Source organism: Giraffa tippelskirchi, chromosome 2 (genome assembly GCF_054371585.1).
Source record: "Giraffa tippelskirchi isolate mGirTip1 chromosome 2, T2T-mGirTip1v1.2.pri, whole genome shotgun sequence".
NCBI lineage: Eukaryota > Metazoa > Chordata > Mammalia > Artiodactyla > Giraffidae > Giraffa > Giraffa tippelskirchi.
The window spans coordinates 16455019-16481129 of record NC_137276.1 but is presented as its reverse complement, the minus strand read 5'-3'; the positions used below and the strand labels follow the sequence as shown (position 1 = coordinate 16481129).

General features: G+C 41.9%; 1 protein-coding gene and 1 pseudogene across 9 annotated transcripts in view; one reads left to right on the top strand and one right to left on the bottom strand.

Moving 5' to 3' along the window:
- ABLIM1 (actin binding LIM protein 1) overlaps positions 1 to 26111 on the bottom strand; it is a 331405-nt gene that overhangs the window by 229247 nt on the left and 76047 nt on the right. For 4 of the 9 annotated variants that reach the window (XR_014077819.1, XR_014077822.1, XR_014077828.1 and 1 more), the window contains exon 1: positions 11985 to 17588. The exons of the other annotated variants lie outside the window; for them this stretch is intronic. The gene's annotated coding sequence lies outside the window, so the exon portion shown is untranslated. Of the gene's footprint in view, positions 1 to 11984; positions 17589 to 26111 lie in introns of those variants that run through there. 9 annotated transcript variants of the gene reach the window in all.
- LOC145539458 (protein LSM14 homolog B pseudogene) lies at positions 15108 to 16253 on the top strand (annotated as a pseudogene).

The window sequence follows — 26111 nt, the reverse complement described above, 5'->3', positions numbered from 1 at the left end:
AATCTAGAAAAATAGTACTGATGAACCAATTTGTAGGGCAGGAATGTAAATGCAGATGTAGAGTATGGACTCATGAACACACTGGGGGAAGGTGAGGGTGAGACAAATTGAACGAATAGCATTGCCATATATACACTACCATGTGTAAAATAGATAGCTAGTGGGAAGCTGCTGTATAACACTGGGAGCTCAGCTCAGTGCTCTGTGATGACCTAGAGGGGCGGGAGGCTCCAGAGGGAGCAGATGTATGTATACATATAACTGATTCACGCCATCGTACAGCAGAAAATAACACAATATTATAAAGAAGTTATACTCCAATTAAAACAAGACAATGTAAGATAATAATAAACAACAGTGAGAGTGGATTTATATGATTATGCTACCTGGGAAAAGTGGCATTTTTCCAAGAAACTTGGGGGACTTCAAATGATGTTCTTAAAACCTACCAAGAATTTGTTTTAATTTTATTGCTACCCTCAGGTATGATAGTCATAAAAGCTGATGGTAAATGAATAAATAGGTATTAAAGATTCTAAGCAAAAAAGTCTTTATTTTCTAATAGTATTCTGGGCTTTTTTCTATCTTCAAATATGAGGGGAGCATGAAGATTGCTAAGGAAAATCCAAGCAAAATACAATTGAGGTGGAAAAATATCCACTTGAATTCTGAATACTGTTTCCTTTTTTTAAAAAACAAACAAACAAACAGCCTTTGTTTTTATTTTACTTCTTTATTTATTTGGCTGCACTTGGTTTTAGCTGAGGCTTGCAAATGCTTAGTTGTGACATGTGGGATCCAGTTCCCCGACCAGGATCAAACCCAGGCCCCCTGCTTTGGGAGCTCTGTGCCTTAGCCACTGGACTACCTGAAAAGTTCCTGCAAACTGTCTCTTAAAAATTAAAAATAAATCATTCATATTAATCCCTCTGGTTCCTTTATACAAATCTAGGTTACATTAGTCAAATGCAACATTTCAGTGGCACAAAATCAAATCACTTTAATTGGGTATTTCATTTTATTTTCAAATGCTTTCTTCCTCATCTACCAAGTAAGCAAAAATATTAGCATTCTTAATAAACATAATTTCAAACAGGCATTCAGAAGTAGAAATCGTTTGTAGCAAACAATACTTTTGAAGAGTGATGAGTTCTCATTCTCACTGAACCACATTAACCTGTTGTAAAATCTACCTTACTTGCTCCTTGGAAGAAAAAAGACATTTGCTCCTTGGAAGAAGAGCTATGACAAAACTAGACAGCATATTAAAAAGCAGAGATATTACTCTGCCAACAAAGGTCCGTCTAGTCAAAGCTATGGTTTTTCCAGTAGTCATATATGAATGTGACAATTGGACTATAAAGACAGCTGAGCACTGAAGAACTGATGCTTTTGAACTGTGGTATTGGAAAAGATTCTTGAGAGTCCCTTGGACTGTAGGCGATCCAACCAATCAATCCTAAAGGAAATCAGTCCTGAATATTAGTTGGAAAGACTGATGCTGAAGCTGAAACTTCAATACTTTGGCCACCTGATGCGAAGAACTAACTCAATGGAAAAGACCCTGAAGCTGGGAAAGATTGAAGGCAGGAGGAGAATGGGACAACAGAGGATGAGATGGTTGGATGGCATCACTGACTCAATGGACATGAGTTTGAGCAAGCTCCGGGAGTTGGTGATGGACAGGGAAGCCTGGCATCTTGCTTGGAGTCGCAAAGAGTCGGACATGACTGAGCGAATGAACTGAACTGAACTGATGAAGTAAGAAAAAACTTGTGGTCATTCAATAGGCAGATTTTCAGTTCAGTTCAGTTCAGTTCAGTCGCTCAGTCGTTTCCGATTCTTTGTGACCCCATGAACCGCAGCACACCAGGCCTCCCTGTCCATCACCAACTCCCAAAGTCCACCCAAACCCATCTCCATCGAGTCAGTGATGCTATCCAACCATCTCATCCTCTATTGTCCCCTTTCCCTCCTGCCCTCAATCTTCCCCAGCATCAGGGTCTTTTCCAATGAGTCAGCTCTTCCCATCAAGTGGCCAAAGTATTGGAGTTTCAGCTTCAACATCAGTCCTTCCAATGAATATCCAGGACTGATCTCCTTGAGGATGGGCTGGTTGGATCTCCTTGCAGTCCAAGGGACTCTCAAGAGTCTTCTCCAACACCATAGTTCAAAAGCATCAATTCTTTGGCGCTCAGCTTTCTTTATAGTCCAACTCTCACATCCGTACATGACCACTGGAAAAACCATAGCCTTTACTAGACGGACCTTTGTTGGCAAAGTAATGTCTCTGCTTTTAAATATGCTATCTAGGTTGGTCATAATCTTCCTTCCAAGGAGTAAGCGTCTTTTAATTTCATGGCTGCAGTCACCATCTGCAGTGACTTTGGAACCCCCCAAAATAAAGTCAGCCACTGTTTCCACTGTTTTCCCACCTATTTGCCATGAAGTGATGGGACTGAATGCCATGATCTTAATTTTCTGAATGCTGAGCTTTAAGCCAATGTTTTCACTCTCCTCTTTCACTTTCATCAAGAGGCTCTTGAGTTCTTCTTCGCTTTCTGCCATAAGGGTGGTGTCATCTGCATATCTGAGGTTACTGATATTTCTCCCGGCAAACTTGATTCCAGCTTGTGCTTCCTCCAGCCCAGCATTTCTCATGATGTACTCTGCATATAAGTTAAATAAGCAGGGGGACAATATACAGCCTTGATGTACTCCTTTTCCTATTTGGAACCAGTCTGTTGTTCCATGTCCAGTCCTAACTGTTGCTTCTTGACCTGCATACAGATTTCTCAGGAGGCAGGTCAGGTGGTCTAGTATTCCCATCTCTTTCAGCATTTTCCACAGTTTATTGTGATCCACACTGTCAAAGGCTTTGGCATAGTCAATAAAGCAGAAATAGATGTTTTTCGGGAACTCTCTTGCTTTTTCGATGATCCAGCGGATGTTGGCAATTTGATCTCTGGTTCCTCTGCCTTTTCTAAAATCAGCTTGAACATATGGAAGTTCACGGTTCACGTATTGCTGAAGCCTGGCTTGGAGAATTTTGAGCATTACTTTACTAGCGTGTGAGATGAGTGCAATTATGCAGTAGTTTGAGCATTCTTTGGCATTGCCTTTCTTTGGGATTGGACCGAAAACTGACCTTTTCCAGTCCTGTGGCCACTGCTTCATATCTAAAACATATTTTGTTGAGGTAAATTAATCTTTACTGTCTTGAAAACTATTACTCCTTTTTCAACAAGTCTTCCACAACTGACTCTTTCTTGTTTCTTTCAATACTCCAGTCCAGTGGTCTTTAAACTAATGCCTGAAGTCTAGTTTTGTATTATAAATGAAGATTTACGGGAGCACAGTCATGTCTATCCATTTGCATATTGTCTGTGGCTGCTTCTGTGCTGTAACTATAGTTGAATAGCTGCGACAGAGACCACTCAGCTGACCAAAGCTAAAATATTTACTATCTTATCCTCAACAGCAAAAGTTTGCTTTAGGCTAGTCACATACAAAGTGTTCAAATCTTCTTTTGCTTAGCTTTTTGCTCTGTAACAACCGTATTCATTAATTTCATCTGTAGATCATTTTCTTAAGTATGGCTAGTAAAGTCCTTGAGGGTTAGAATTCTCTTTTCTTGAATCCAAATGAAAGCCTGGCAAGGTTAGCTGGATATAAGACTTTTATTTCTGTGAGTCTCAATAAGTGTCCATTCATGCCAGGGCTGCTGCTACTGCATTGAAGGCCAAATAGGTTGTCTCAGGGGCCCTAATTTATCTGCCTCCCTTGTATCAAGCCTTCTGCCATGTTACTTTGCAATGCCCTCCCACTTTGACCATGTAACTTGCTCTGGCCTAGAGAATAAAGAGGACAAAAGTGACCACATGCTGGTTCCGAGCTTAGATTCAAAGAGGTCAAGTATGTCTCTATTTGCTCTTTGTCCTTCTGCTTCAGTGTGATGAGGACATGATTAGGAGAGTCTGCTGGTCCCAAGAGGAGGATGAGCAATGCAATACCTCCAAACAAGTTAGCCTGCCAAACTGCCCCTTGATTCAGCAGAAAGTAGCTGACCCCCTGCCAACCCTGCAGACTCATGGAAAATGATGGATGATTACCACTTTAAGTTTCCGAATTTTGGAATGGCTTATGAAGAAACAATAGCTAATTGATACAAGAGTATCCTGTCTGATCACGCTTACAGTTAATACTTATTATTCGTTGGAATCTTAAAAGTAGAAAAGAAAAAGTTGTAATATTTTTAGTGGCATGGTTTTCATGGGACCACACTCATAAAGGTAATATATATGATGCCCCTTTTTAGCCAAATACGAAAAGCAATCAACTACTCAACCAGAATTTAGTGACTATAAAGAACTCATGCAACTGAACAACAAAAATAAACACATGGATCAAAAAATAAACAGAGGATCTGGATAGACATTTTTCCAAAGAAGACATATAAATGGCCAACAGGAAAATGAATTGTTAATAATCAGGGAAATGCAAATCAAAACCAGAAGGAGATATCAATTCACACTCATTAGAATGGCTATTATCAAAAGACAAGAAATAATAAGTGTTGGAGAGGCTGTAGAGAAAAGGAAACCCTCATACACTTGATAGGAATGTAAATTGGTGTAGCCACTATGGAAAACAGAATGGAGATTTCTCAAAAAATTAAAAACAGAATTATCATACGATCAAAACTATTCCACTTCTGGGCATTTTCCAAAACTATAAAAACACTAATTCAAAATGATATATGCATCCCCGTTTATCCCAGTATTATTTTTAATAGTCAAGATATGGAAACAACCTAAGTGCCCATCGACAGATGAATGGATAAAAAAAGATGTGGTATGGTGGTGCTAGTGGTAAAGAATATGTCTGTCAATGCTAGAGATGGAAGAGACGTAGGTTTGATCCCTGGGTTGGGAAGATCCCCTGGAGAAGGGAATGGCAACCCACTCTAGTATTATGGTCTATAAAATTCCATGGACAGAGGAGCCTGGCAGGCTACAGTCCATGGGATTGCAAAGAGCTGGACGTGACTGAGCACACACACATATATACCATACTATAGTGTATTTGGAAGTCAAATTATAATATTGTACATCTGAAACTTATACAATGTTATTTATCAATGTCATCTCAATTAAAAGAATTTAGTGAGCACACATCATGTATTCATTACTGAGATTTCTGAAAGATATAAAAATCACAGTTTCTAATATCAATGAACTCAATAGTTCTCTTGAAGGAGATTAAATAAAATATGAGATAATTAGAGTATAAGATATTAACCAAGTGGGAAAATCTACAGAAACTTTGAGCTTCTGGTTAAACACGGTGTGAGAACATGTGTTTATCTCTGTGCCTTCACAGAATCCCAAAAAGAACAAGAGAGGAGCAACATCAGCAGACAGATGCTGACACGAGTTTGGAAGCTGGAAAGTGAATGGATGACATAAGAAAAGAAGGAAGAGAAGCTGAAACTTAGCCTGGAGAGGGGACGACTCTGGGGGCAAGCCAGGAAAGGCTGGTGTTGGAGGTACCAAGTACCGCTGAAGGCTGGGATGAAGGATGAGGATGAGATGAACAAGGTGAGGTGAACAGGAAGATGGGATGATGTCTTTATGGGAAAGAGTCAACCTCTACAGCCCCTCCATTTCTTCTCTCTGCAGGAGCCTGACCCTCACCGATAAAGATGAAAAATAAAACAGTCAAAAATCCCAACTCAAAGAGCCACATTCTGTTAATAGAAACATCAGTTTTGATCACATTAAGGAAGTCAGGCCAGAAAAACTCCAGAATCCTTGCCTCTTACTCCTTTGTCTCCCATTCTTGACAGAGGATACTATTTGACTTTCAAAACTAGGAACATGTATTACTTTGATGAAAATAAAATGGATAAATAAAACTGATAATAGTAGTTACCGCCTAGGTTTGTTTTTCATAAAGTATTTGAAATTTTGACAGTGAAAGCTTATACTTGTATGATTTGTATAATTTGAAATAAATTAAATAAAACACACACATAAACATAAAATAACCAATCTAGAATCAAGGCCTATGGATTCCAAAGCACTATTTAACAATAAAAATAATTTGAAAGCAGCTTAATTACTCAGTTGGTGCCATAATTGCTAATGCTAGAACCCATTCATCATTAGAAATTAGACACCATGCCTTGAGTTTTATAAACATCTCACAATCTCATAAAGCAGGTTGCCCTATTAGCTCCATTCTACAGATGCGGAAACTGAGGTTTGGAGAAATGCAGACACTTTCCCATGGTTCCTTGGCTGCTGCTACTGCTGCTACTGCTAAGTCGCTTCAGTCGTGTCCGACTCTGTGCGACCCCATAGACGGCAGCCCACCAGGCTCCCCCGTCCCTGGGATTCTCCAAGCAAGATTACTTGGCTAATAGGTATCAAAGCCATGATGTGAACAAAATCTCTCTGTTTCTAGAGCTCAAAAACTTAACATTGTGTCTAGAAGGAAAACAGTTTCCTTCTACAAGTCCAAAATCATATACTTACATTATACTTACATTAGGAAAAAATAACTCTGAAATTCACCAAAGAATAGTCATTTAGTAAGAGGAAAATAAATCCCCAATCCTTGGGGGGGTGGGCAGTGCAGAGATGATTCCTGAGGACCAGAGGCATCCTGATACGATGCTGGAGCCATGGTGAGAGGTGACCTGTGGTCAGATTGCGCCCTGCTGAAATCAGTGGGGTCATTTATATCCCAAGGAACTCTTAGGGCTTTCCTAGCTATCATCCTAACCATGTTAGGTGACTACATCTTCTTTTTTTTAAAAATTGAAATATACTTGATTTATAATGATGTGCTAGTTTCAGGTATACAGCAAAGTGATTCAGTTACAAATATGTATTTCTTCAGGTTTTTTTCAATTTCAGTTAAGATAATGAAAATAGTTCCCTGTGCTATACAGTATATCTACTTTATATATAATAGTGTGTATATGTTAATCTCATACTCCTAATTTGTCCCTCCCTACGCTTCCCACTTTGGTAACCATAAGTTTGTTTTCTATGTCTGTGAGTATGTTTTTGTTTTATAAATAAATTCATTCCGTATCATTTTTTAAATTCCACATATCAGTGATATCATATGGTAATTGTCTTTTTCTTTCTGACTTATTTCACTTACTATGATAATATCTGCGTTTATGCTTAGTCACGTCCTACTCTTTGTGACCCCATGGACTGTAGTCCACAAGGCTCCTCTGTCTATAGAATTTTCCAGGCAAGAATATTGGAGTGGGCTGCCATTTCCTACTCCAGGGGATCTTCCAGACTCAGGGATTGAAGCTGTGTCTCTTGCATCTCTTGTACTGGCAGGCAGAGTTTTTACTACTGCACCAACTGGGAAGCCCATGATAATCTCTAGGTCCACTCATATTGCTGCAAATGGCAAAGCTTCATTCTTTTTAATGGCTGAGTAATACTTCAGTGTGTGTGTGTGTGTGTGTGTGTGTGTGTGTGTGTGTGTGTGAGTTCAGTCACTCAGTTGTGTCCGATTCTTTGTGACCCCATGGACTGCAGTATGCCAGGCTTCTGCTGAAAGATGCTTAGTAAATTAATGATAACAAACAGAAGGTTAATGGGCCACTCTAATGCCAAGTCAGGAAAGGGCTCTATGACACATCTGCAGATCCTACCTGATGAAACTGCCAATTAGAGACAGACTGTTATGGTAAGAGTGCCTTTAAAGTCAAAAAAGTAAGTAAAGACATGGGTGAGGCCAAGAGCCTCCAAAGTGAAGTGACAAGTAAAATCCCTGAATCTGTATGAGCATTTGAACTACGCAGTGTATATGAAAAATAGACAAAATGGACCATTTAAACCATTTAAAAATAGTCCATGGAAGGACTTTTCTGGTGGTCCAGTGGTAAGACTCCAAGCTCCCAGTGTAGAGGGCACAGGTTCAATCCCTGGGTGGGGAACTAAGATCCCCCATCTCAACACGGCATGGCCAAAAAATAAAAATATAAATGAATACTTTACAATTAAAAAAAAATATAAAAGTAATCTATAGAGATGTGTTTCCACTAAAGAATACCATTTTGCTAACACCCTGAGATTTTCCCGGGTGCACCGCGTGCCCCACCTCACCTTGTATTTCTGCCACTTCCATTCATGCCTCATGTGAGCTATGGGTCCCCTGCAAAGAATTATAAAGAGTAATACCAGGCTCGGGGAGTTTCTATTCCATTCAGATCTTCGAGGTATGAGGTGAGATCCCAAGCCCAGGGAGCCTGTGAGCAGTGACTGCAGGGGGAGGTGGGACTCAGACAGGCGTCCTCAGGGTCCCCTTTGTCACTGAGAGCTTTATACAAACTCAACACTCAGAGCTCCTGGGCCTGCTCCCACTGCTTGGGCATGTCTCTGGCAATGTCATGCTCTAATGGACCCACGGGGTACCGATCTTGACAGAGCTCATTCATTATGGCAGCTGTTGATTACCTCTTAGAGCAGAAAATGGGCTTCCCTGTTGGCTCAGATGGTAAAGAATCTGCCTGCAATGCAGGAGGTCTGGGTTCAATCCTTGGGTTGGGAAGATACCCTGGAGAAGGGAATGGCTACCCACTCCAGTATTCTTGCCTGGAGAATTCCATGGACAGAGGAGCCTGGTGGGCTACAGTCCATGGGGATCACAAAGAGCCGAATACAAATGAGCAACTAACACTTTCACTTTTTCACTTGATGCAGTAAAACCTGCCCAGCACTCCACTGTCTCAGAGGGAATCTAAAAGTAGTGCCAGTCAACACATTGTGTTTCCCCCCCTTTTTGGAAATGCACTGCATTTAGAGATGTCTTGTTAAATCTTGATGTTCTGAATTAATATCCTGACTCTGACCCCAACCTTTGAAGTATGTTAGTGATAGAGAAGTATGTGTCAGCAGTCAGATTTTAATATAAAAGAGAAGGCTGGGTGGCTCAGATGCCTAAATGACTGTTAATTGTATGCAAACACTAGCTCTCAGCATATCATTTAGTGCAGAAGATAGTAAATCGCTGTATCAAAGTCTTATATCAACTTAGTCCTCTAAGTAGTTAATGCTTTCAAGATGTGCCAGGAGAGGCCAGGGTGATGCACTCATTACAGAGGGATGGATGAGGAGTTGAAAACATGGTTGTTTTAAAGCATCGGAACCCAGCTACCAGGGAAGATACCAAATTTAAGCATAGTCCAACATGTTTATTAGATATCCTTTCAAAACACCCTTCAATTTTTTTAAAAAAGTCACTAAAAATATTGTCAATATTCTCTATGGAGAGTACTTTTAAAACAAAGCAGAGTAGTGAAACTCCTTGTTAGGAACATAACGTGTGCCCCTTTCTAAGCCTCAAAATAATTTGCCAACTTCCAATTTAATTATGACTGAGATTCAAGTCAACTGTTGAGGGTTCTGGGGATACACTCTCCGTAGATTCCAGCCAGTAGTAAGTGGAAAGATTCCAAATGCATTAAAAATATACCATGGAAAGGAAGGGTGTAGGAAAAATGGAAAAAGGAAAAAATGAAATTCCTTTAAAAGAAAAATTTCTTTTTCTTTCTGGTGACCACTAAAAATATAATCTGACATGACTTACTCTGCTATAAACTTACTCTGTTTATGATCTCTCTGTCATGTAAGATTTTTCAAAACCTTCCATATCTTTCCTGGAAATCAAAATTAAAACCTGCCCTTTTTACAGTGCAAGGAAAACAGAGGGTTTCAAATTTATTCAAATAGAGAAATATAGACATCTTGAGACAGTCTAGTTTTATCTCTAAGACCCATTTCAGTTAAGAAAAGCCATCGAATCATAGTTTCCAACTCTAAATATCAGTACTCTGTTAATACTAATTAATATGTACAGTGTTATCATTAACATTCAGATTCTATCTTCAAAGAAAGCCCAGAGAGTGTCAAAGAATCCAGAGGCCTTTTGTAAACATCAGGTGATGTTACACTTTAGAATAAACTGGGGAAGAAAAAGCTGTGACTAAGTTGTTGGCTTACTGCCCACCCAGGGCCATTGTCAGCTTTCAGTTTAATTATTCTGATGTTTGTCAACTTTTGCCTTCCCAGTAAATGTTGAAGGCAGATCATTAAAGAACATGATGCCACATTTCCAGATTTTTCAGTCAGCATTGTCTTTCAAAATAATGTTCATTTACAGGAGGAAATTTTATGGCACAGAAAGCCCTCATGAATTATTCATCAGTTACAGAGTATACCAACATTCAATTCCTTTGTACTTCTCGGTGAGTGTGCACATGTGAAGTGGAACATGCCTTGGCTCCCTAGTCCTACAGGAAGGCAAACTGAAGCTCACTGGAGGTCCTGGTAAACAGAGAAGAGCAGAGTCTTCAAAAGTAAATGTGGGAGGTACAAAGTGTTTCTGCCTTACATGGGATTGATTACCTGATAGTCTACTCTCCAGAAACCAAAAGAAGTTATGATCACTTACTCTAAGGTCTAGTATCAAAAGAATCAGCATGAATTGATATGGTCTGCTGGTTTCAATACAGCAGCCAGAAAGATCACCTTGGGATGCCTCTGAGCCTGTGGCGTTCGCTGTGGGTCCCTGGGGATGCTTAGCAGGGGAGCTGGGTCCCTCCTGAAGCCATTCTCCCCAGGGTACCAACTGTCTCATAAAGCACAACTATAGGGGAAGCATCCTAGGGACAGCATCCATATGAAAATGGAATATTTCCTGCCACATCAGTAAATAAGGATGTCACAGTCATCAGTGATTACAGACCTCCAGTGTGAGCTGGTGAGCCCTAAGGGCACTCAGGAAGGAGAATACCTACCATCTAGCAGCCATCAGACTGCAGCCACTCCCTACGGTGAGCCCCAAGGGAGCTCAGGATGTGAAAAACATACCCTACTGGTTCCAGATAGCTGAGGTGCATATGAAAGGAAGGATTTCAGTGATCCCAGACTCTACCTTCCCATACAAATAAATGTGCTAAATTCCTCAAGCTGGGATATCTAGCTTTCTTTAATTAGCAATAATTTTTCACCTTCAGACTACCTGCCTTTTGTTGCAAAACTTTTATATAACTTGGTTTCTCCCCTTGCCTCCTCAGAGAAGTTCTCTCAGGGTTACTTGAGATGCTGCCTCCTGGTATTGAAGTCTTAAAAATTTCCACTGAATAAAACATAACTCTCAGCTTTTAGGTTGTGAATATTTTTTAAGCCAACACCTAGCTCAAACAAAGTGTCCAGTGTGCCCAATCTACACAGACAAAAACAGCATAACATAAGGAAATGGAAGAATTCACCTCAAAGCTATGTTAACAGAGACACACTGGCATGGAGATGGGGGATATGAGGAAAAGAGTACATAAGCAGAAATGTGGGTCACAGATTCTCACTCACAGTCACTGAGGACTCCCAATGTGCTCCAACAGACCAACCTAACCAAATTTAGTTTAGTGGAACAGGACTCCAGCTACGTAATAGTCATGTCCATTTTTTAAAATTCCATTCTATTAATGATATTTATAAATATTTAAACAGTAGTAAAGAAATAATACTTATAAACATGCTTAAATAGTGGTAAAGAATCCACCTGTAGCGGTAATGAACATGCCTGCCAATGCAGGAGACATAAAAGACTCGGGTTCGATCCCTAGGTCAGGAAGATCAAGGAAATGGCAACCCACTCCAGTATTCTTACCTGGAGAATCTCACGGACAGAGGAGCTTGGCAGGCTATAGTCCACAGGGTTACAAAAAGTCGGACACGACTGAAGCAACTTAGCACAGCACATAAGTATGTTAGGACATAACATATGCATATTATACAAGCATGTGTTTGTATTAACCTCGAGGGTTAATATAATAAGTGCACAACTATTTTAACCAATGGAAAAGTCCCTGCAGCTCTCCTCATCTTTAAATGCACAGCCCACCCCAGACAGCACACATGCCAAGTTTACTAAAAAGACAGCCAAACCTCGGTAGTCTTCGAGGATGTGATGAGGGTCCATGAGCTCAGTGGGTTCCCAGGTCATGTGCACAAAGCTCTAAGGCTTCAGCTTCTCTTCCCGAGGTGGCTGACACACGGAAGCACTGCATCCACTCCTCATAGGAGAGGCCTGGGCCCTGGATCTCCTCCCAGGAGTCTGTGGGCTGAGCTGGACTCCAAGGAGGGTGTGCCACCCCGAGGGTGTGTCACAGCAGCTCAGGAAGAGTGAGGAGTTTCCTGGAGTTTAGCCCCTTCCTCCAGCACAGAGTCCTCATCTCCTGGCCATCCTTACTCTGTCTCCTGCTAATTCTAAAGACCACTCCAAACAGCATATCAGTTCACTGACATCACAGCTGCAGAACACCATCCTTGCCGCAAAGACACTATTAAAACATGCCCGGAACGTTCCACGGGTTTTCCGCCACTCTGCACTATTCAGAATCCAGATTTATATCACTGTGATTGCACAATAACTCAAACACAGGAGACAAAGAAAGAAAAGGATCGATTTTCCCAAGCCTTCTGCCTCCTCTTTCCATTTAATGAATTATCATCTCACCAGATGGGCTTTCAGTACTTTTTTTTTTTTTTTTGTACTAGGATTTAACAAAAATACTCCAACTTGGGGAGGCTCCTTTTACTACCAGCCTGGCTGTTCATCATGGCTTTGGATGTTGTTCCCAGACAAAATGCTGGTCTGAGGCCAGTCATGGACTTTGAGTCCTTTTATATTAGGTAAAGGCTGTCTGAAAACAATGGCCCATCCGGTAAGGTTCAGGAAAGAGGCATTTTTTTCCTTTAGTAGTCAGTAATGCCCTGATGCAGGGTTGGATTAGCCGCCACCCACAGTCCGATTTTTCTCCCAGTTATTTTTGAACACCAAGGCTTTTTCAAATTAGAAATGTTATGAAGACAGTTTAAATGGGAAAAGATACTTAGGACAAATATCCCCAGCATCAGATGCGTTTATAGGCTAAGACGTAGAAGGAAACTAGCATAATTGTTTTAAATGTGAGAGCAGATCATTTAATTCCTGCAAGAGACACAAACTCCAGCACCCATTCTGAAACAGTAATATAACATAAGGCACATAATCTACCAATTGAAAGGAAAGACTACATGATCACATTGTTTAAATATAAAGCTTGATTAATTGAACATTCTCAGCTTACTTTCTTCTCCGTCTAGGTGGGTTTTTTGATTGTTTTGAAATGGCTTTGGGCCATACTCTGGGTTCACCCCACCCTCCCTTCCTTGAGTCCAGGCCACTGCCTGGAACTCTGGACCCCTGATAACATCCTCCTGACTTGGCCAAAGCACCAGGCGCCAGGCAAAAGATCACAACTGGACCACTCGTTGATAAAATGCTTGGCATTTGCAGAGCTGTCATATGTTAGCTGCTGCCAAAAGGCCAGTTGCATTTATTGAAATCTGATTACGCCTAATGCCCAGCATGCTCATGACTGATTTCACAGTTTAGCCCTAATGCTTTTTGTGTTAGTGTCTCGGGATTGTTACCATAAGGACAGGACAGAAGTCTTTTATAGTTGCATTTTTTTTCTCATTAGTTTTCATTTCAATTCTAATGAAAGCTAGTTTTTCCTATTTCTTTGAAATCTCGTATTATAATCCCTAACTGATTTTAAATGAAAGGGAGGAGAAGAAGCCATGTGTAGTGCTGTAGCACTTTTCTGAGGCTAAAACAGGATTCTAGCTACTTGCCTGGGTTCCCTGCCTTTTATAAGGCAGGACAGCCCCAAGAAGGGGTGGGACATGATTCAACATGGAAACTTTGACTTTTTGAAGAGTTAGCCAATAAAGTAGTTCCTTCCTGGTCATGGGCCTCCAAATTTGACTTCTGCTAGCTGAATCAGAGATACTCTGGCAGTTTATCAGAATGCAGACACCTATTGCTTAAAAACTGTTTACACAACTGTCTTCCAATTAAAAGGCAATGGTACACCTACAATGTCATTCTAAAATCAGAGACACTGTTGTGTGTTCTTTACCTTACATAACTCAGTCACCTGAGGAAGCTGGAGCAGAAATCTTTCCAAATGATGCTCTTCAGAAGTCTTCCCAGGAAACCAAAATTAATCAATAAAAAAATGACAGAAATTATATATTCACCTATATTTGAGAAATGCTTCATTTAGCATTGTTCAACAGGGAGCTTCTCAGAGACATTGATAAGCATGTGTGCCTTGTAACTCTTTGAGAGAAAAATAAAGTAAGATGCATTTTCTAAATTTATTCAATGAAAGAATGTCCAACCCCAACACTAAGATTAACTGACCACAAAACTGAGTTTGGAAACTGCACTAAGGAAGCAGAGGGCTAGCAAGGAATGTAGAGATCAGAGAGCAATCTTAGAGCCAGAGGAATTCAGGAACTTGCCAAGGCCACACAGAGTATATAAGGAGGAGAATTCTGACCAGCAACATTCAGTCCTGTTATCTGGATGGCTACCATAGGCCTCAGCGCCTGGTTCTGTTTGCAAGTCAAGTCTGGTCCCCAGTGATGCTAAGCTTGGAACATAGATACAGCGTGTTCCTAGGCAAACAACACATCTTAAGGCAAATTATGTTAAAAGACCGGGCCTAGGAGATGCCGCCTACCATAATACAATTTAACGACAGAGCTGAGAGTAAAAAATAGCAGATATCAATAACAAAACACCCACAGGGCCCTGGCCTCATCTTTTAAACTAAGCAGAAGAGACAGAAAGTTGCAGCAAATTTAATTCCCTGCGAAGAATGATTCTATTGGGAAAGATGGAAACTAAATTTCTCAAAAGGTCATATTCAATAAGGAAGAAGACCCCTCTAGTCCCTAAGGAGAAAAGCACTGGAAAGAAAAAAGTTAGGACTGATTTGTCATTTCTCTTGAACTTGTGTTCCAATGTTATTTGGTTACAAGCCCAGATAATTGCCCCAACCCAAGCTCAGCTACGTGACTCCATGGGAAAGAACAATGTCAAGAACTAAAAGAGGCCCCTGGTCCCTGGGCAGGCCCTCGGGTGGCAGTAAAGTGGCACCGACGCCACGAGGAGAGGGCAAAGAGGCCACCACACGAAGACGAGAGGGCCAGACCCGGCCGGGTGCCACTGCCATGAGTGGCTCCTTGGGCACCCTGAACCTGGGCAGCAAGATCAGCCTCATCTCCAAGGCGCAGATCCGCTACGAGGGCATCCTCTACACCATCGACAGGGACAATGCCACCGTGGCACTTGCCAAAAGGAAATCCTTTGGTACTGAAGACCATCCCACAGATAGGCCTGTCACCCCACTAGAGAGGAGATTTATGAGTACATCATCTTCCGGGGAAGTGATATCAAAGATATTACTGTGTGTGAACCTCCAAACGCTCAGCACAGGCTCCCTCAGGATCCTGCTGTCCTTCAATCTTCCCTGGGCTCCTCCTTCCAGCCACAGGTGCCTTACAGCACCTTCCGAGGGATGGCACTCTACAGCCAGCTGGCCGCCAGCTCCCTGCTTAGCCAGCAGTATGCTGGCCTTCTTGGGTTTAGGAGCCAGCTTTCCATCTGTCTCAGTCGGCAAGAGCCCCATGGTGGAGCAGGCCGTCCAAACTGGATCTCTTGATAACTTGAACTCCGAGAAGCTGTTACCTGGCAAGGGCACCGTGGGCATGCAGCTCAACAGGCGCCTGGCCCCACCTGGCAGCAAAGCTGCCACCGATGTAGCTCACAGGCAGATGTGCAAACTCAACGGCAGGTGAACGACAGAGAAGAGGAGACCTCAGAGGGGCCACTCAGGGAACAGATGAACAAGGAACTGCTCCGGAGGGCAAAGCTGTCCAACTAACATCAAGGAAAATGCAATCAAGTTTGAAGGTGACTTTGATTTTGAGAGGGCAAATGTCCAGTTCAGCCGAGAAGAGCTGGACAAGGAATTTGAGAAGAAACTGAATTTTAAAGATGACAAAGCTGAGAAAGGGGAAGAGAAGGATGTGGACGTGGTGACCCAGAGTGACGAGGCCCCTGCTGAGGAGGACCACTTGGGGCCCCACCGCTACAACAAGTCCAAGTCCTTCTTTGACAACATCTCCTCTGAACCCAAGACCAGTTCCCGGTGGACGATGTGGGCTGAGGAAAGGAAACTCAACACGGAGACCTTCGGAGTGTCAGGGAGGTTCCTCCGAGGCCGTAGTTTCCGGGATGGATTTCGAGGGTGCAGGGGCAACAGTGCAACCCGCCGTAACCCGACTTCCCACAGAGCTGGGACCAGCAGGGTGTAAGGAGGCGGCCGAAGGCTCTTGCTGAAGCGGCACCAGTGCCAGGCAGTGTCTACCAAGACGATGGAGAAGGCTGCACTTACTAGGGGAGACATGGTCACTTCATTTACTGAGTTTGGAAAGTTCCACGCTACCACGTACGTTTTGGACTGAACTTGGACGTGGTCTGAGTTAGGACCTCTTGTTTGGGGAAGTGTACATGGGAAACGCTTTGAGGTATTCTAACCTATTTTTCCTTTTTTAGTTGAGCACAGGCTGATTGTAAGGTTTTGGTGTTCTGCAGAAAGGTTCTAGAGCGAAAGTGTGGTCCTCACTTTGTGACCTTTCTTGAACAGCTTTGACTTGTAAGGTGGAACCAAATTTCATTTGGCAAATGCAAAAAGAAAAAAAGAAGAAAAGAACTAAACGAACTTGCAGCTCACCAACACTTAAACAGAAAGCAATCTGATGGTGGCTTCATCTGGATATGTGCGGTCTTTATGGCACACAATGATCTCTGTGCTACTCGAGCCGGTTTCTGCCTATGATTTCCAAGTGGATCCCACGTCATTATTTTTGTGACTGGAAATGAAATCTTATAGACTTTACTAAGATAATAACAATGCCTATAACATATGGATGTGATATATCTCAGTTTCAGAAACTGCAGATAGAACAGCCTTATTATCACTCACAGCTCACATTTACATGGGGCTCACTCTCTGCAGGTATTGAATAAAGAATCTCTTGTTGATTTCTAATAACCCTCTGGGGCAGGTACCATTACCGTCTCCATCAGAAAGATGAGGCAGCTGCAACAGAGAGAAGTTAAAGAAATTGCCCAAGGTCATTCCGCTAACCAGTGATGCAGCTGGGATGTGGACACAAGCAGTCTGAGTCAGAGACCGTGGCCAGGATGCTAAAACTCCCTCAAGAATATTAAACAGCTCAGGCAAACCATTAAATCAGAGAAGGTGTTAAGGCCATCTCCATGCCTGAGATAATGGTGGGGGTAATCCAAAACATGAATCTAGCAGTATAAAAAGTAAGAATATATCAAAGCCTGCTACTGCTTTTTGCAAAAAGCCTAAATACGGAAGACTATATGGGAGAAAGGGGGGGCTCGTAATACTGATTTCAAAAGAATCATTTTTCTGAGTCACACGATGTTTTCATGAGATTCTCCACCATTCGTCTCCTTCACAAAGAGACCTAGTCAATGCCCAGTACCTGTCTCTGCAAAGGCTGCAGTGAAGGGACCACCATCATGGCAAACTGCTCCCCTAACCTCATGCCCACTGTGTAGAGCAGTGTTCCATGCTCAGATTGGAGTTGCCATCTGACACTGACTTTAGACCCCACTTCTTTTCAACTTTTTGTTTTGTATTAGGTTATAGCCGATTAACAATGTTGTAACAGTTGCAGGTGAACAGTTCAGGGATTCAGCCATACATACACATGAATCCATTCTCCCCCAACCTCTCCTCTCATCTAGGCTGCCACATGGCACTGAACAGAGTTTCATGTGCTATAAGTAGATCCTTGTTGGTTATCCATTTTTACATGTCCATCCCAAACTCCTTAACTATCCCTTTCCCCCATCCTTCCACCCAGCAACCATAAGTTTTGAGTCTGTGATAAACCCAACTCCTTTCTTGATCTGGCCCTATTGTAACTCACCAGTGATCCTAGGCCAATCACCAAACTAACTTCTAAATCTGTTCAATGGGCAAATAATACCTGCTCTATCTACATCAAAAGAGTTAAGAGATAACAGGGCCACTCAAAATTTCTATCAACTATTTTTCTTTTCTTTTTCTTTCTTCTCTTCTTTTTCTTTCTTCTCTTCTTTTTCTTTCTTCCTTCCTTCCTTGATTCTTTTCTTTCTTTTCCTTTTTCTTTCTTCTTTTTTTGGCCACTACTTGCCAAAAAGGACTTTAGATGAAATTTCAATAAACTGGACTCCCCACATCAAACAATAAGTTGGATGAAAATAGGGTAGCTGGTACATGGGAATCCATCACCTGAATTTAAGCTTATTTTCATCACTGCTGGATGCTGACCCTTAATATTTGCCACCAGCACCCCAAAACTGGACTAATATTTCTCAAGCAGTTATTCTGTCCCAGGGACTAAGATAAGCATTCTTAAGTGTTGTGTTTCCTCTTGACAGCCTTAGTAGGTAAGTGCTTGGAAGAAGGGCATTATCAACCTTTCTTTAACATATGCAAAAACTAAGCCTAGAGAGAAAGTAATTTTTCTCAAAGTTGCAGCTTGTCATCAGGGGAGCAGGGACTTGAACTCAGGTCCACCTGTTCATTACTGTGTTAGAGTGAGGTGTGATCAAGAGGCTCAACAGCTATATCCTTGAGCCTTCTCCACATCACTCTGTGTGCAATTAATCAATATCAATGCTGTTATTTGTGTGAGCCTTTTCAAATAAAGAGGGACTAATTCAAAGCAGAATGTGCTTAGTGGTTGTCATCAGACACCTTTTACATCACCTTTTCACAGCCAAGAAGTGGACAGCCGTGGATTTGCTATTTCCCTCCTCTCCCACTTTTGTCTATTTCATCTGCCCTCACTCTCAGTCTCACCCAGCCTACGGGGCTAGCCTAGAGGGGATTAAAAAATATTCCTTACTCTCTGCCAAAATAATGGGCATTTCTCTTTCCTGTCTCATTTGATACAAATAAACTGCAGGAACTGGGGGATTCCAGTCTTTCTGTGCCTTTGAAAAAGTTGCAATGATACAGTCTAAAATGAAAAGAAAAATTACTACAGAATGAGGAGATTCTACTTTTGTCTCATTATAGGAGCACCAAACGTTATGTTAAATCATGATTAACCATAGTCTGGATTTTTATAATTTTCACATTAATTATCATTTGTCTCACAAGTGACATATGGCCATAGTGATGGCAAAACATTCCACTTGTAGCTTCACCCCTAGAGAAAGAAGGCTATTTATTGACTGTGCTATACATAGCAGGCTACATTTTATACAGGATTTTTTGTTGTTAGAGGGCAGGAAAATAAAACACATAGAATACTTGCCCTGGAGATGTTGCCACATCATTCTGTATCACCTGCATCTTTCAGGGTGTACCACTAGCAATCAATTTGAAAGCTGTATTCTCTTTGGAAGCTTTATTCAAAGTTAGTGAGAAGAGAATATGCCACATTTTAATGAGAATGAGAATACTACTTCAAACCACTGTCTCTGATTCAAATCTCCAGTATAATTTGGGAAACTGTAAATTCAACTTAACATTCTGTACTACCCTGTCTAGTTAACAATTCACTGACAGTAAAACATTCATATCTAATCTTTAAGGAAAGTGATCATTTATTTATGGTCTCATGGAAGCCAATAATTCCAAAGACTTTTCTATTGACTTTTTTTGAAGATTTTTTTTTTTGATGGAGACTATTTTTAAAGTCTTTATTGAATTTTTTACTGTTTTATGCTTCTGTTTTATGTTTTAGTGTTTGGCCAAGAGTCACGTGAGATCATAGCTCCCTGACCAGGGATTGAATCCACACTCCCTGTATTGAAAGGTGAAGTCTTAACCACTGGGCCACCAGGAAAGTCCTCCCATTGACATTTGAAAATCTTGACGGTGAAGAAAGCTGAGCGCCGCAGAATTGATGCTTTTGAACTGTGGTGTTGGAAAAGACTCTTGAGAGTCCCTTAGACTGCAAGGAGATCCGATCAATCCATCCTAAAGGAGATCAATCCTGGGTGTTCATTGGAAGGACTGATATTGAAGCTGAAACTCCAATACTTTGGCCACCTCATGCAAAGAGTTGACTCATTGGAAAAGACCCTAATGCTGGGTAGGATTGGGGGCAGGAGGAGAAGGGGATGACAGAGGATGAGATGGTTGGATGGCATCACTGACTCGATGGACATGGGTTTGGGTGGACTCCGGGAGTTGGTGATGGACAGAGAGGCCTGGCGTGCTGCAGTTCATGGGCTCACGAAGAGTCGGACACGACTGAGCGACTGAACTGAACTGAATGGTTTGTTTCTGCCCACTTTCAATTTTCATCTCTTCTAAAATTATTTGTTTACTTTGGCAAAGGGAGTTGGACTAGCCTGTAACTACATACATCACACCTCTATAAACCTAGTCAAAAATCAAAAACCAAAAGAAAACAAAAATCTTTCTACTCTGTTCCGAATTAAAGAGGATAAGTCTAGTTTAAGGTATGTTTAATGACAGAGCAAAAAACAAACAAAACAACACGCATTTAAATCTTTCAAAATAAATCAACACTGAGGATGCCTACTTAAACCTTTTCAGGTTTCCTAATAACCAACCACTTCTGCTTTAAGAATGAGATGGCTGATGGCATCACTGATGCAATGGACATGAACTTGGGCAAACTTCAGGAGATGGTGAGGGACAGAGAGGCCTGGCATGCTGTAGTCCTTGGGGTCGCAAAGAGTTGGACATGACTAGGAGACTGCACAACACAATAATCAACCACTGGGGTCAAAGACAAAATTGCCTTTAGCAGTCAAATGCTTCTCCCCAATGGTAGTCTTCTGATATTCCAAGCCCTGTTCCCCTGAGAACACAGGCACAGACTGTACGGAAGCTAGTGGGAGCCTTCAGATCATCATTAGCCCAATTGTTTTCAAGTTCATACACAGAATAATGAGGCTTCTTAGGGACTGGTGAGGGATTAGAAAAAATAGGGCTGACTCTGGCTCTGTCCCAACTTCCACCAAAGAAATTTCAGCTCATCTAATTTATTTCCTGGGCTTCCAGATGAACTTTTGTTTGAAAAAGGATTTCATAGCTAAAAACATATGCTTTGAAAAATTCCCATTCTGTCCATTTCTTTCATGTTATGAAGGAGGTAAATAAAGACCATGAAAATCTATAACTGATCCCAGGTTGCAGAATAAGCAACAGGCCCAGCCAGGGTTACGGCCAACCAAGGGCTCTGAGTCACGTTCTCCAGACTAAGCACTGTCCCCAGATTGCAGAGGACACAGCTCCTAACAGACACGTCCCTGTCCTCATTCAGGAACGTGCCCGGGTCTGTTTGTTACCACTCTTCCGGGAACTGCCCGCAGTTCTGGGGGCAGGCTCGCAGATGAAGTAGTGATCTTACTCTTGTTCTCAATATTTTTAAAATACTAAATCGAGAGCCCAGGGACAGGAAAGCAGCCAGAGCCCTGCTAATTTAAGATGAAAAATACAACCTTTCTGAAATTGAGTGCAAATCCATAGAAAACAATGTTTGCTTGATAAAATTTGAATGTACCCTCAAATTAGGATGGAAGCAGGATCCATCTGGCTTGCTGTGATCTTCATTCTTAAAATCTTGTTACTTAGCCAGCCACAGCTGAGCTCACTGCGTGGGGTCCAGCCCCAGGGCCGCTCCAGTACTCATCAGGATAACAGCCTCTGCAGCCAACCTGGGAGTCCATCCTGGATAAATATCGCCGTCACCGGCTGCAGGAAGGTGGGCTCCACTTTTTGTAAAATGTGATGAATCCACAGTGTGAGCAACAAAAACTCATAAATTAGACTGAACTATTCCAGCTATCCCTAGAGTCTCTGATTTACAAAGGAATCCTTCAAATAATATTACATTACATCTTCTGTCACTCAGTTGTGTCTGACTCTTTCTGACCCCATGGACTACAGCCCACCAGGGGCTTCTCAGTCCATGGAATTCTCCAGGCAAGAATACTGGAGTGGGTTGCCATTCCCTTCTCCAGTATTTAAATAGACTCCTAAAATAATCCTAGTTGCCATGCACTAGGTAAATATTGAAACAAATTATCTTACCTATATGTACCCCAGGTTTCTCACCTATAAAATGGAGATAATTAAAGCACCTACCCTATGAGATGTCTTAAGAATTTCAGTAAACAGTTCCTGGTGTATATAGTAACCTCTATATAAACATTAGTCATTGTCATTGTTGTTACTCTTGTTTTGTTTAAAAAAAATTAAGTGTTAGCAAGGCCAGGGATGGGAAAGAAGAGCCCTGCCAATTTAAGATTAAAAATGAAATTGTTCTGAAGTTTAATGTAAAGCAATAGAAAATAATAATTGGTTGATAAAAGAATTGGAATTGGAATTGACAGATTGGGGTTGACAGTTCCACTGCTTTTATGCTCAAACCTGACCTGGAGCGGCAGCTTCGCCATCACCTGGGAACTGGTTAGAAATGCAGAATCTATCTCAACATCCAACTCCACTCCCACTTACTGGATTAGAATCTGCCTTCTAACAAGATCTCTAGGGAATTTATGTGCATGTTAAAGTTAGAGAAAGGCTACTTTATGGCACATACTAAGGTTTTAGCACTTGTAGGTTAAAAGAATAAGACCTCATTCTGTAGTTATATCTCCACGTGAAAAGTGAAAGCGTTAGTTGCTCAGTTACGTCCAACTCTTTTGCAACCCCACTGACTGTAGCTTGCCAGGCTCCTCTGTCCATGGAATTCTCCAGGCAAGAATACTAGAGTGGGTAGCCATTCCGTTTCCAGGAGATCTTCCCAACCCAGGGGTCGAACCCAGGTCTCCCATATTGCACGCAGGTTCTTTATGAATGAGCCACCTGGGAAGCCCATACCTTCTCTTAAATCCTATACCTCCCATGTTAGACGGTTTCAACCAACCTGTCTTAAGGTAGATGCTTCTTTCACGAGCCAGAATAATAATATGTCAGGAGGGCATCAGAGCAGTGAAATCACCTCTTGTTAGTAATGTCATCACCAAGTCATCATCAATGGCTAACACTTATTGAGCTCTTAAAATACGCAAGGATTAAAGCAAGGTGGGTTCCATATGTTCTCAGTGAATACTCACAATACTCTTTCAAGAATTACTGCGCCCATTTTATAGATGAGAAAACTGAGGTTCAAAGAGGCTACATCACTTTCTCTTGTCCAAGTGAATGGGGAAAAGGTCTTGCTGAAATTTACTCTTTCTCAAAATTGATGCCTAGAACATCATAATCAAGTGAAGTGGGGAGCTGTAATTATCTCTCTTTTTAGGTAAAGAAAACTGAGACACAGAGAGGGTGAATGAATGATGTAAAGTCCACAACCTGAAACTTAGGTTAGAACAAGGTCCATCAGGATTCTAGTTTTTCAGATTAAAGAATTCTGCTGCTAGAAATGCCAATAATAATAATATAATGGCATTGAAGAGATAGGGGGAAATAAAATTTAAAGAAAGGTTTCCATTCACAAAGCTCTGTACAGTCAAACCAAGGAACTTCCAATTCTAGTATCTGAAATCAAAGTCTTACTGGGGTGTCAGCCTCTTTGGCAAACCAGCACATCCAGATTTTTATTGCTGTGGCTTGTGTCAACGAAGCCCTTATCAGCACATCTCAGCTAACATCCTACACAGTGTTACTCTTGCACACCTGTGAAATTCTCCTAATTACAATCTCTCTGATTTCTTTCACCAGCTCTCCATCCAAGTTTGATATCCAAAGAGTTCAGAATTCAGCAAGACTAGTCAAAACCGTTCTTAGACAGCAGTCATGTCATAAAGTCAAATACACAGGTTCAGAATCGAGTGATCAGGACCACTTATCCAGGCCCCAGTGAATGCCTGCTTCTTCTGGCCCTGAGGGCAGCAGGGAAAGAGTCAGGACTTATTGACTAAACATTCTAGAGAAGGAAATGGCAACCCATTCCAGTATTCTTGCCTGAAAAATCCCATGGGTGAGGAACCTGGTAGGCTATAGTCCATGGGATCGCAAAGAGTCGGTCACAACTGAGCGACTTCACTTTCTTTCTTTCTGTATTAGTTTCTGAAAGCTGTCACACACAAAAAAATACCACAGACTAGGCTGATTTCAACAATAGAGATTTATTTTCTCGTGGTTCTGGAGGCTGGAAGTTCAAGCTCAAGGTGTTGGCAGGTTTGGCTTTTGAGGCCTCTCTCCTTGGCCTGCAGACGGCCACCCTTTTGGTGTGCCCCAACAGGGTCAGCTGTGCGTGTGTATATGTCTTGTATGTGTCTTTCTTTCTCTGTGTCCAAATGTCCTCTTCTTATAAGGACATCAGTCATATTAGATGAGGGTCCACCTTAACAACCTTATTTTAATTTAATGACATCTTGTTGTTTTTTGTTTTTTTTTCGCTGCACTGGTCTTTGTTGCTGTGTGAGGGCTCTCTGATTGAACTGACTCATTGGAAAAGACCCTGATGCTGGGAAAGATTGGGGGCAGGAGAAGGGGATGACAGAGGATGAGATGGTTGGATGGCATCACCAACTCAATGGACATGAGTTTGAGCAAACTCCAGGAGATACTGAAGGACAGGGAAGCCTGGTGTGCTGCAGCCCATGGGGCTGCAAAGAGTCGGACACGACTTAGCCGCTGAGCTGAACTGAGGGCTCTTTCTAGTTGCAGTGAGTGAGCAGAGGCGACTCCCTAGTTGTAGTACGTGGGTTTCTCATTATGGTGCCTTCTCTTACTGCAGCTCCCAGGCTCTAGAGCACAGGCTTCAGTAGTGGTGCATGGGCTTAGCTGCCCCATGGCATGTGGGACCTTCCAGGACCACAAATTGAACCTGTGTCCCCTATATTGGCAGGAGGATTCTTAACCACTAGACACCAGAGAAGTCCCTAATGACATCTTCAAAGGCCCTATCTCCAAATTCACTTACATTCTGAGGTCCTTTGGGGGGTGAGGGTAGGGTATCACAGTGAATATGGGGAGAAGACAATTCAATTCACAGCTGATCATGAATAGATCTTTTCCTCCACTGTCACTAAGCCCTAGAACCGGGCTGAGGCCTTCTCATCCAGTTTGGGTTCAATAAGAAGCAAGAATCTGCAATAATCAGAATCTCTCAGACCCGTGACCCAGACCATTCTGGAGGGAGACCCGTGACCTAGACCATTCTGGAGGGAGACGGAAGAGGAGGGATTTCCAGACGAGACCTTTTCTTTTCAGTCTACGCAGCCTAGGTTCTTCCCTGCCCCCGCTAATCACGAGTTCAGGTGAGGTCACTTTGAGGTGGCTTTTTAACAGAATTTAAATGGTATTTCTAAAACCGGCCTGAGTCAGGGACAGGAACAATGACTACAGTACTAAAAAGTTCGAACTGGAAAGAACTGGAATCTGGCCGCCTTCGAGGCCTCTTGTGCCCGGAGGCACATGCTCCTGAGCAGTGAGGTGCTGAGTCCTGGGAGCTGGCACTGGACTTCCCAGACAGCTGTCCTGTGCAGCAGGTCCACCCGGAGGCGAGAGCCAGCCCCAGCCAGCCCACTCAGCCCCCTGAGGCAGCACCAGGAAATGTCAGAGAGGAGGAGGAGGAAGGGCAGCACAGAGTGAACAAACACGTCAGGAGGTGCAGGCTTCACACAGGGTGTGTGCACCGGCTCCAAACAACGAATCAGACATTAAGTTCCTGGGCTTCTAAACCATGATACTGTAGGAACAGAACAAGACTAAAAGTGAGAGTGCCATTTGCTATGAAAATAAAACCCCACACATCATTAGTCTAATAAACCTCATTAATGTAGACTGCCCTAATTTTCAATTTTAGTAATTCAGCTATTCCTGACATCATTAATTTTTAAATTTAGATCTGAAAACCTTTCCATGTTGATATAAAATTCCATAATCTTTCTAGGGGTTTTAAAAGGTTGTTTTGCCATTTCATTTGGTATATGATATGGACTTGAAAATAAACATTCTGTTAGATCATTATATTACTAAATGGATTGAAGATTATATTGTAGAGATCTCTTGCACAGAGGGAATGCAGAACATGAAACTAGAAAGGAAGATGATAACAGCAAGAAAACACAGGGAAAAATTAATTCCCAAATAGAAATTCCCTTATTAATCCTCTATTAATTTATTAATACCTATGAAGAAACAA